Below are 13,070 nucleotides of genomic sequence, written 5' to 3' on the forward strand. Positions count from 1 at the left end.
TAAACAAATGGAAGAAAATAGAATTCAGCAATATATAAGAAAGATAAAGCATCATGACCAAAGTACGGTGTGGTGGCTTGGAGCTATGTACCCCTGAAAAAACATGTACTTAAACTTAATCCGTTCCTGTGGGTGGGAACCCTTGTAAATAAGACATGTTGATGAGGTTACTTCAGTTAAGGTGTGGCCCAACTGAATCGGAATGGGTCTTAATATGGAAGATCATATTAAGAAGACTTAATATGGAAGATCACAGAGAGAATAAGCCACAGGTTGCAGCCAGAAGCTGAATGCTAATGGAACCTGAAAGAAAAGAGGAAGCAGGAGAGGCTGCCATGAGCAGAAAAGCCGAGGGCCCAGGATCACTGGCAGCCGGCCCTAGAGTACTACAACCTTCTGGGAGAAAGCATTGCTTTGATGATGCCTTGATTTTGGACTTTTTCTAGGTTCAAAACCGTGAACCAATAAATTCTCATTGCTTAGCCCAACTCATTGCAGTACTTGCTTTAGCAACAAGGAAACTAAAATGTAGGGTCATTCAACTTTGATACAACATTCAAAAAAATCAATCAATGCTTCACATTAAAAAATAAAGGGTAAATTATGTGAACATATTATTAAACCCAGAAAAAGCATGTGATAAAATTATGAACGCTTCATGATACAAACTCTCAGCAAATGAGATATCGAAGAGAACTTCCTCCATGTAATAAAAGCATTTACATGAAACTTAGAGGTAAAAAAAGAAATGATGAACTATGAATGTTTTCCCTTTAAGTCAAATATGTTTCCTTTCATCACTTCAGTTCAATAGTGTACTAGAAGTCAGAACCAGTACAATAAGGCAAGAACAAGAAATAAAAGTCATAAACATAAGTAAAAAGTAAAACTATTTACAGATGACATAGTTGTATGTATAGAAAGTCCAAGGTATTCTACAGAAATATTGGAGAGCTCTACAACTAAAAAGAAAATTTATAAAGTACAAAGAATACAAAGTCATTATATGAAAATCATCTTCATTTCTATATACTAACAACAAACAATTGAAAAATAAAAAAATTAAATGTCAGGTACAAATACCTAGAAATATATATGATGTTTGCAGATTAGAAAACTAAGTATTAAGATGTTGATTCTTTCCAAATCAATCTATTGACTGAATGCAATTCCAGTCATAATCCCAGAAAGTATTTTGGAGAAATTGACAAGCTGAGTCTAAATTTTTTTTTGGAAATGCAAAGAGCTTAGAATAGTCACCATACTTTAAAAAAGAATACTATGGGATTTCAAGACTCATTAAAGTTACATTTATTGAGACAATCTAATATTGATGTAAGGGTAAACAGTTAAATGGAGAAGAAAAGAGAATCTGGAAGGAGACCTACACATATACAGTCAATTAGTTTTTGACAAAATACCAAGTCAATTCAATGAGGTATGGAAAGTCTTTTCCATAAGTGGTGCTGTAACAACATACCTGTATGGAAAAAATAATGAATCTTGATTCTTACAGCCTATAATACATGAAAATTAATTCAAATGTGAAAACTAAAACTATAAACCTTTCTAAAAGAAACAAAGGAGAATATTTTTACAATCGGGTTGGGAAAGTTTTCTCAGGACACATAACATCATAGAAGAAAAAACTTGATAAATTGGACTTCATCAACATTAAAAGCTTCTGCTCATCAAAAGACACCCTTAAGAAAGTGAAAAGCCAAGCCATAGTCTGGAAGAAAATATTCATATACATATATCAGATAAAGGTGCCAGTATCCTAGATATCAAAGAACTCCTACAAGTAAATTTTTAAGATGAATGAGCCAATTAAAAAGTGGGCAGCAACTTGGCAAACAATTCATTAATCTCCCCACTATGTGGGACATGAATCCCAGGGGAGTGAATCTCCCTGATGACATGGGACATGACTCCCAGGAATGAGCCTGGCCCTGGCATTGAAGGACTGAAAATGCCTTCTTGACCAAAAGGGGGAAAAGAAAGGTAACAAAATGAGGTTATAGTGGCTAAGAGATTCCAGAGTTGAGAGGCTATGCTTGAGCTTACTCTTATGCAAGCTCCAGCTGGATATACCAAATGGCCACAGTATGCCAAGCCCTAACTAACCAACAGTAGTCCCTAAATACCTAGGTCCCTATCTGAGACTGTATAAAAGTTTTACTTACTAAGTTTTTCTCTCAGACACGTAAATCCACCAGAGTGTTCCTATGCCAGACAAGTCCTAAAACTCAGGCAACAGCCTCTTTAAGAACAACAATCAGATGCAGCCCCCTTCCCCATAATGTTGACACCCCCTTTCAATATGAGCAAGTTAGGGTGGTCACTGCCTAGACATCCCTGACGATTGAGAAAGTGATTAAATGAGAGGAAGGGGTAGCAACAGACAAGATTGGACTTAACAAAGGATTACAAATACTGAATCTTTATATAGTTTTTTTAGATGCTAGGGTATTAAAATAACTATATAGAAATAACTGAAATGGTGGGACTATAACCCATAACATTCTTTGAAATTTGCTCTACAGCCACTCATTAAATTGTAACTTGAAAGTTATCACCTTTCTGTATATACCTTACATTTTGCAATAAGGAAAGACCTGAAACTGTGGAAATGTAACCTATAACATTCTTTGAAATTACCTATACATCTACTTGTTAAATTGTACTTTGAAACTTATCTCCTTTCTATATATATGTTATATTTCACAATAAGGAAATAAAGGAAATTGTGGAACTGTAACCCATAAGATTCTTTGAAATCTACTTTCTACCTACTTGTTAAATCGTACTTTGAAAATTATCACCTTTATGAATGTATGTTAAATTTCACAACAAAAAATGTATTTTAAAAAAAGTAGGCAGGTGACTTGAACAGGTACCTCAAAGAAGAAGATACATGAATGAGGAACAAACATATAAAAGGTGCACAGCATTAGTCATCGGGGAAATGAAAATGAAAGTGATGGTAAAATATCAGAATGGCTAAAACTAAAAGACTGACTGACAATTCCATCTGTTGCTGTGGATGTGAAACTATTGTAATTCTTATACACTGCCTGTGGGATTGTAGAAGGACACAAATACTTTGGAAAATCTGTTTCTCACTCTTACAAAAAGTTAAACATATACCTGTCCTGTGACCCAGTATTTCCATCCCTAAGAAGAAAGCCAAAAGAAAGGAATGTATATTCCCCACAAAAATACTCATTCAGGAATGTTCCTAACATTTTTATTTGTAAGTGCCCCAAACTGGAAACAACCCAAATGTCCATCAAGATTAGAATGAAAAAGCTGTCGTATACTACTCAACAAGTAAAAAAGAAAGAACCACCAATACATACCATGATATGAATGAAACATAAAAGCTTTATGTTGAGCTAAAGAGGCTACATAAAACAGTACGTACATACGGTATGGTTCCACTTATATGAATTTCAAGAACAAGCAAAAATGATCTATGGTAATAATAGAAATCAGAAAAGGGTACAGAGGATACTGACTGGAAAGGGATACCAAGAAACCTTTTTGAAGTAATTGAAATATCCTAAATCTTAATCTGGGTGATTCATTGAGCTGCACATTAAAATTTGTGAATTTTACTGTATATAAATTAAATCTTAATCATAAACCATTAGAATTAAAAATCAAAATAATAGAAAAGAAAACTCACAAAATCCCTTTTATAATACTTTCATATTTGAAAATGAGTGGTTATTACACAATGTCTTGCCTATTTGTAATATTCTTGATACACGCACCATTGCTTCTGTCGGAACTTTGCAGACATTTTTGCATTATCTTTTGGCATCAAATGCTGCTGTGAAGAAGATTGAAGTAATATTCACTCCCCCACCTTGAAGTAGTTGTTGTTTATTCTGACTAGATATCTGAAGAAATGTATTCTTTATCTTTGAAATTCATTATTTTAGCAGTATAAGTGGTCTCTATTAAATTATTCTTTAACACAGTATGATCTGCAGATTGATTTATCTTTTCATTCCAGTAAAATTTATTTATAGTTTATCACTTAATATTTTTTCTATCCCATTTGTTGAGGTTTTTCTGAGCACTATTCTTATGTTGTACATTTTAGCTCTCTGTATCAATTAGCTTCTCTTTGCTTTTCACTTTGCACTTTTTTAAAAATTGCACTCACTTCCTTGTTTATTGGTAAGTTTATTTTGAAGTGAGTCTAGTCTTTTTCTTGTATCTCAAATTTAATCATATATATATATATATATATATATATATATATAATGTCATTTTCTTTGTTCTGTAACTTCCCTGCTTGTTTCTTTCCATTGCTTAATCATCTTGATTTTGGGTCCTTGTTGTATTGAATTTATCTTCTTCTTACTAGATTTTCTGTAACTCAGAGCACTTGTGAGGACTTTCCTTCCGTTTCTTTTTAACTTTTCATTGTAGTAACATCCATACAACTCAAAATTTCTCATTTCAACCAGTTTCAAGTGTTCAATTCAGTTGTATTAATTGTATTCACCCTTTTGGGCTACTATCACCAATATCCATTATCCCAAATTTTTCATAACTGCAAACAGAAACTCCGTACCCATAAAATAATAATGCCCCTTTTCTGCCCCTAAAACCTATAATCTAATGTCTAGATCTCCAGAAATTTCTTTCTTCTATGTATTTCATATAAGCGAGATCATACAATATTTGGCTTTTGGTGTCTGTCTTATTTCACTAAACACGATGTCTTCAAGTTTCATCCATTTTGTGGCGTGCATCAGAGCCTTCTGTTTTTCAGTTGTTTTTGCACCTAAGATGGTTTCTTTATCTTTTGCACTGTTGGCCTGTGCATGTATGTACACTAATTTTCTTCTTACTCAACTACCCCCTTGGTCCAGACCTATTTTTTGCTCTAATGTAGTGTAGGTGTCTTCTTGTCTCCCTTCCAACTGAAACCGAGACCTGTTTGTTTTCCTGACAAGCCACAATTTTAGGGCTTGGTCTTTTGTGTTCTTTCCACTTTTTTCTAGAGACTGAGACCATAGTAGGGCAGGGCTGAGTTCAGCTGAGGCATTGTGCAGATTTTAAAGTATCAGAGCTTGACAATCATTTCTAAAGTTTGTTAAATATTTCTTAAACGTTCCAGGGCTTTCTCCACTGAGTTGAGGGATGGTATTCTAGTTCTAGAGGAAGATAGTCTTTGAATCTATTCCCCAACTTAATATTTAGTCTTTGAGCCTTCAATGCCATTATAGAGATTATATAAGTATTATTAATTTCCTCTGTATTTCAACATTTTCCATGACTTCCTTTTAGCACAGTTAACATCACAGTTAATTTTCCTCTCAACTTTGAGATATTAACAAGATGTCCTGGATTTAATTAGTACACACGTGTGACATCTGGGGGTGGAGGGAGAATTAGGGGCCTTGTCATGGTGAATTGTGCCACTTCACTCCAGGATTTTCTGATTCTTTCATTGGCCAATACTTTTTGAAAGCTTATGGCATGGGGCTGTACCTGACTCTGGTTGGCTTGCTGCCATGAAATTTGGGAAGGGGGTGTATTTTTTATTTATCATTTCATTATTTTCAAGAGTTATCGGGGGGAAAGAAACTCTTATGTTGTAGCTTCATTCTGCTTGTGCAACCTGGAAGTCCTGCCTCTCCTTCCTCTCTTGCTTTCATTTAAAAGTTATTTTCCTGCTCCCCACCATCCTTTCTTACTGCCCTTAAGTCTCCTTTCTGTCTTTCTTGCTTCCATGCATTAAATCAAGACATTCCCAAAGGTCATTTTGCATCTTTTCTCTCTTTCCCATTCCATCCTGTTCCCTTTTTTCTTTCTTCCCTATCTGTTCTCTCAACATTCTCTTTTATAGCCTCCTAATTCATTCCCATGCCTCACTAGAAATATGCAGGAAGGTTTCTCCCAAATTTACATTTCATTCCCTGACCTCTTTTCCATAAGCTGTTCTCTTATTTTCGTCTTTCTGCTGGATGTCTCTTTCATCTTTCTGCTGGATATATGAAAATCCTGCTGTAACTTTAAACTTAAGATATCCCAAAGCAAACTTACCAGGTTCCTTTCCCCACCAACGCTTCTTTCTATCTTTGGTTTCCTCTCGCTGTTCCAGGTGCAGTAGCCTGGAGTCTTGTTTGATATTTCTTTTCCCTACCCCTTCTAGCCAGTTAGTAAATGAATACTTTTGGGTGGATTTTTCTTCTACTTTATTCCCACTGCTTTTTCTCTAGAATAAATTTGTAATTTTTTCACTTGAACTTTGTGGTAGACCCCTAACTGATCTCTGTCCTCTAATTTCTTCCTCTAACTCATGCTCCACATATCTACTGAGATAACATGCATTTAACCCTTCCATGGGGATCTAATACCTTTTCCTGGTATTCAAGAACCTTCATACTGTAAGCCCAATTTATAACTTGAGGGTTATTTTCCTCTATACCTCTTCACGACCCCTAAGTACCAACTAACGCCAGTCTCTAAGCATGCCTGTGCTTTCCAATGTCAGAAACTCTTCATGGTATGCCCTTTCTCCCATCTTACTCTCTCAAAATTTTACCAGTGTTTCAAAATCCAAATCTAATTATACTGCCTCAATGAACTCCTCCTAATGAACTGATTTGGAAGTGACTCTTCCCTCCCTACTCAGAACTCTTACCAGTCTTTACCACTTATCACATCAGCCTTTGATCATTGTGAACATGTCTTAGCTTGCCCCTAGATTGTCTTTTTTTTTATGGATTTGGGGGCTCAAGGTTGTGGGAAGTTGTAACATTTAAGGAAAGTTGTGATATAGTAAACTTGGACTTAATTATCATAAGACTTGAATTCAAGTGTCAGTTTTGCCACTGTAGGTAGTTGGGTAAGTCACTTACCCTCTCTGAGCTTAATGTTTTTCATCTTTAAGAGGTTGTTGTGGATATTAAATGAAATCACATGTGTAAAAGTACATGTACATAAACTATATATGCATTCTTTTATACACATATATGCACATATTAAATACTACTTTCTTCAAATTCCCCATGGCATCAAGCCTATAGTTTACACAGGAAATCAAAGAATGTTTACTGATTGAAAGGCATAAACTATATCCAGCAGCAATTATACCTGCTTGCAGGAGACTAAGGAGATGCTAGTGAGTAAGAATAACATAAAGGAAGTTGATTGTGTGGTTATGCTAGCAATTTGCCAAGTTGCTTAAGTGCATCATCTAAGATTTCATGCATGGTGCAGAGGACCTGCCTAAATAGAGGCAAATGTATTAAATGGTTTGTTCCAGTTCCTTCTACCTCTTGATTTCTAATCTTTCACAGAACAACACACAATAGCTGCCATATGGTAAAGTGAAATAGTTGTTTATCAGTAGCTATTCTATGTATATGCACATATATACATTTCAGATGTGAATTTACGCTAAATATATTTCATATAAATATACACATTTATCTCCTTAAATGTTTCCTTGTATAATTTTTTTTGCCATTCATTCAATCACCATTGTTGCTTTTTTTCCAAACTCCCAATTTCCCAGTAGTGTTCTGTTGTTAATCAAAGGCAGCAAAGTTGGTGTATGTACATCAAAGTTAAATAGATAGTGACAAAGCAAGTACATGAGAATGGTCATTAAGTGATTCCTTTAACAGTTGAGATCATCTGGATTAAATCCTGTGTATTTTCAGATTTTCCATGCCAGCTTCTGCTTTTCCTTCAGAGCGACATTCTGAGTGTTTAAAAAATATTCTAATTTTAGAGGTTCTTAAAAGAAATCACATTTTATAGAAAACTGTCATCTTGGAAGGGGCTTAACAAAAGCCAAATACGTATTCTGAGAATCTGTTTGTGATAGGATAAATGTAAGGCCATGTTTGCAATACCTAACTGAATATTCACCTTAAATTTGCACCTGAATTAGGCAAAACTGTGTGCAGCATCCCTTGTCCCAGACTGAGCCTAAACTAGTCAAATATCTGTAATGGGCTAGAGGGAGCAGGCCCTCAAAAATGTCACTCTTAGTTGCTATTGGGCCATTTGTCTTCTCTTAGCTTCTCCGGAGCAAAAGTCTGCTTTCAAAGGCCGTCTCCAAAATGCCTCTGCAAGCTGAAGCTCCTCTCTCAGTTCCAGCACGTTCTTCAAAATGTCCCTCTTGGCTGTAGCCAGCTCACTCCTTCTGTCTGAGCTTATATAGTGCTCTAGTAAACTAATCAAGGCCCATGCTGAAAGGGCAGGGCCACACCTCCATGGAAATTATCCAATCAGAGTTATTACCCACAGTTGGGTGGGGCGCATTTCTATGGAAACAACCTAATCCAAACGTTCCAACTTGGTCCCCACTAATATGTCTGCCCCACAAGATTGCATCAAAGAATATGGCTTTTTCTGGGGGACATAGTACATTCAAACTGGCATAGTGACAATGGGATCTGGTCTGTAGAAGAGAAAAAAATGTTTAAAAAACATACATTTCTTTGAAGAGTGTTCACAGAGTATAATATGTTTGTGAAAGCTTATTCAGGTGCAGAGTAAGGAGAGAAAACAATCACTAATCTTTAAACATGTTTATCAAATAGTTAACAATTTCCGTTTCATTTATGATTTGAAAAAAGTACTTGTTGAAAGTATTAACTCTCAAATAAGGCACAACCTGAATCTATTTATGTAATTTTTATTCAATGCATCCCAAAATTTTATTAACAGCCTTAAAGTAAAATAATTAATCAAGCATGACAAATTAAGTGCTTGACTTCCAATTTCATAATGAGTAAAAAGAGATTTTATTCATCAAACCGCTGTTAAGAACATCTTAAATGACTGAAAGTTTTAAAGAGAAACTTCTTATTCTTATCATAGATTATCAGATGCTGAGCCTGAGAGTGTCCCAGCAGTGGTAAGGAGGGGAACATAATTTATGATGAAAATAAAATGCCAAAAGGGAGGGGAATTTTACAAAGATGGTGTTCTGCTTTGCTAATGCTGCCATTATGCAAAATACCAGAAATGGGTTGGCTTTTATAAAGGGGGTTTATTTGGTTACAAAGCTACAGTCTGAAGGCCATGAAAATGTCCAAATTAAGGCATCAACACAAGTATACCTTCACTGAAGAAAGGCCAATTGGGTCAGGAAAAACTCTGTTAGCTGGGAAGGCACATGGCTGGCGTCTACTGATCTCAGGTTATGTTCTAGCTCCTTTCTCAGCTCCTGTGCATTCTTCAAAGTGTTGCTCTTGGGGCATTTTGTCCTCTCTTAGCTTCTCCAGAGCAAACTCTGGGCTAGCATAAGTCTGCTTTCAATGTCTCTCTCAGTTGCTCTCCAAAATGTCACTCACAGCTGCTCTGAGGTCCTTCTGTTTGTGAACTCTTTTTATAGGACTCCAGTGATTAAATCAAGACCCACCCTGAATGGGAGGAGTCCATATCTCCATGGAAATAATTCAGTGAAATGTTTCACCCACAGTTGATTGAGTCACATCTCCATGGAAACACTCAATCAAAGGACTTCAACCTAATCAACACTAATACGTCTGCCCCCACAAGATTGCATCAGAGAACATGGCATTTTGGGGGGCATAATACATCCAAACCGGCACAGAGGGAGAAATGCCAAAGATGAGGACTCTTGCACATAGTTTTCAAATACATCAGTTAGCCAAGCTAGGTAGCCTTCTACAAGGGATGCTGCTTACCTGGGCACTGATACTAATGAGAGTCTGTGTCCTAATGCTCCAATAGTAATTACCAACTGATCATCACTAAAGACTAGTGAAAATCCTCAACCAACTGTTGATTGCCTCAATTCTGATATCCCATTCAGATTTTTCTCTCATATTGTTCAGGTTCAATTCATTTCAAAATGTACTGAGTGCCTCTCATATGCCAGGGACAGTGCCAACACCAGCATTATGAAGTTGAGTAAGCAATCATCCCTGTCCTCCAGAAATCTGCATTCTGGTTAGTTAGAGCACATAAACGGGTAACGTGGATGAAACTTGGTGAGGGCTAAGATAGAAGCATGCACTGCACATTTATGAAAGTGCAGAGGAAGGGCACCACTCTAACTGGGGGTTCAGGGAAAATTCCCAGAGAGAAATTAAATCTTACAGGATGAGTGCTATTTATTCAGGAAGATAAAGGGGGGAAGGGTATCCTAATTGGAAGAAATAGCATGAGCACAGAGGCATGGAATTCTGTGGTGAATGTGTGTGTGTTTGTGTGTGTGTGTGTGTGTGTGTGTGTAGGGGGTTGTCAAGTTAGTAGGGTAGGGTAGCCGTAGTGCAAAAAGGAAAGAAAATGGTGCAAGAGATCAAAATAAGAGAGTGCAGAATACCAGGGTAAACGGAGGCCACTGGTGCTGAAAACATGCTGGGAGATGAACAAAGTAGGAGGAGGAAAACCGTGCATTTGATTGAGTGTCTAACATCAATTAAAGTCATTCAAGTTACCTACTCTCTATTTTTGCCTAATTTTCATGCTGCTCAATAAGATGTGTTTGAGTATGTAAAATATATAATGCGAGATATTATGTCATCAAATTTAGAGATTATATATCACTGTATGTATCACTAAATTTGTCAAATTAACATTGTTGTAAATTTGACTGGATTGCAATTGTAAACCAGCATATTAGTTTTCCTAGAGCTGCTGTAACAAAGTACTACAAACTGGGTGACTTACAACAATAGAAATTTGTGCTCTCACAGTCTTGGAGGCCATGATACCTCTGAAGACTCTAGGAAAGACTTCCTGGACTCTTCCAGCTTTTGTGACCCCAGGTGTTCCATGGCTTGTAGCAGCACAACTCCACTGCCTCCAACATCACATGAACTTCTTGGTATGTATGTGTGTTTGTCCAAATTTCCCTCTCCTTTCTCTTACAAAGGCAAGGATCATTGGATTTAGGACCCATCCTAAATCCAGGATGATTTCATCTTGGGATCCTTAATTAATTATATCTGTGAAGACCCTATTTCCAAATAAGGTCACATTCTGAGGTTCCAGATGGACATGAATTTTGGGAGGGATGCTATTCAACTCAGTACAGTCAGTATTATTATTTTTTAATGGTTCAAGTTGCACTGTTGTTGCCTGCTCCAGTTTCATGGTCATTTTCTCTTAACTTGAACACACTGACTGTTGCAAATATATAGTGCTTTTGATCTTGCATGATCAATGCCCCCTCAGAACAGTTTCATTTTTATTTCATTTATTCTCTTTTCATGAGCAGAGGCAGTCTGATGATTTAGGACTCAAAAGGGCTGGTTCTCACCTACATTCTGCCTGAACTAGCCGTGAGACACTGGAGCAGGCTGTGCCTTTGTTGCCTCAGCTCAGAAAGGAGGGCTTTGGAATTGGTGCTCTCTGGGTGCTTTCAGGGGCTGTACAATATGGTGCAAGGTGCCAGGACCAGGACTTAGGGCTCCTGGCTGGTAACGCTGACCCTACACAACATGCCATTTGACGAGTAGGTTGTGACTCAGTTCTCTCATCTGTTAAATGGGGGTGTTATGCACACTCTGCTTGTTCCCTAAAGACCTCATGAGGACTAAATGAGATAATATATGAAAGCACTATTGAAAGTAAAGTACTTTGCAGATATAAGCTAGTAATACTGCTGCTGAGCTGTAAATTCTATAACCAACAGCCAATGGGGGTCAAGTGACTTTCTCAGAGTCTTACTTTTTCTAGTTCCTTCTTATTCTTTTAGGTGAAGACTTTGTGTTAATATTTTATATTCATAGGTGAAGGCTTTGATGTTAATATTTTATATTCATAAGTATGTAATGAATCTAATAATACTGTTTAATATAGTATTATTCATTCTACACATTCCTTAGTGTGCCATAATGTCAAATATCATTTCAGAGGTAAAAGTAAGTCCTTTAGCCTATCAATCAATGTGTGGTTTACCAAAAAGACAAAGTAAAAACATATCTGCTTTAGTTAGCAAAATAACAGAGTTTTAGTATAGTGTTTTGCAGTAGGAGCTACTAAGTAAATAAATAAATAAATAAGCCACCACTTTCAGACTGGGGGTCACCATTTACCCTTGGACCATGTGAATGGGGAGAGGTGAGACTGAATCAGGAAATTAAATTAAAAAATAAATAATGGCAGCCCCTGATCCTGTCACCATTTCTCACAAGACCCAATAAGACTTTGAAAGGAGGACTCTGTGGAATTCATTTTAAGTCTTGGGGAAACAATATGCAATTTAAATATCTGCACATAAAAATGTTGGGGGTAGGTGGGTGGGTCAGGAGATGTCAGGCAGCGTTGAGATCACAACCTTACTACACAGACCTTTTCCCATTAAATACGATTTTATGTAGTTAGCCTTGATGGCAAGAATGCTGTGATTGGAAGTTCCACCTTTTAGAGGAGATTTTTCTTATGGAAGTGGCAAACTAAGCTTGTCAGTACTTTTCCAAATTTATTCACCTAGAAGAAGAAATTATATTGCATTTGAGTTAGACCTCTCTTTTTTTCAAGTTCTAAGACAAGGTATGGAGAGGTGCAGGTACCCAGTGGACCACCCCATCACTTAGAAGCAGAGTAGAAAATTGAAATGTTAGGTCCATCTGGTTATTTTTCACTCTTTAAAAATGTTTCTATTTTCACAGATATTTGTTGAGCTCTTATATTGTAGAAGGCACTTTACAAACTCTGTAGGAATAAAGAGCTAAAACCAAGGGTTCTTAAGAAGATTCCCAGGCAGACAAGTGTATAAGTAACCTATCCAATGTGGGGTGAGCTGGGTTCACTCTCGGTGGCCCAAACAATATATTGTAGAGCTTAAGGGAATGAAAAATCATTGACTAGGGAGTCTTCATGGAAGGGAAGGCATTTAAGAAGAGCCTTGAACGATGGTAGAATTTTGAAAGCCAAGTAGGTATGGGTAGGAATTGATAAAAAACATAAAGGTGCAAAAACAATGTGCCTTTCCAAATTGGCCAAAGAGTAGCAGACTAGTGAAGATGAGGCTGAAAAAGTTGGCCAGGGCCTTGTTGCAGGTGGACTTATGCTGTGGAGTTTGTATTTTAGTTGGTTGCCAACAAGGGGTG

This window comes from Choloepus didactylus, chromosome 11, assembly GCF_015220235.1.
Source record: "Choloepus didactylus isolate mChoDid1 chromosome 11, mChoDid1.pri, whole genome shotgun sequence".
Classification (NCBI taxonomy): domain Eukaryota; kingdom Metazoa; phylum Chordata; class Mammalia; order Pilosa; family Megalonychidae; genus Choloepus; species Choloepus didactylus.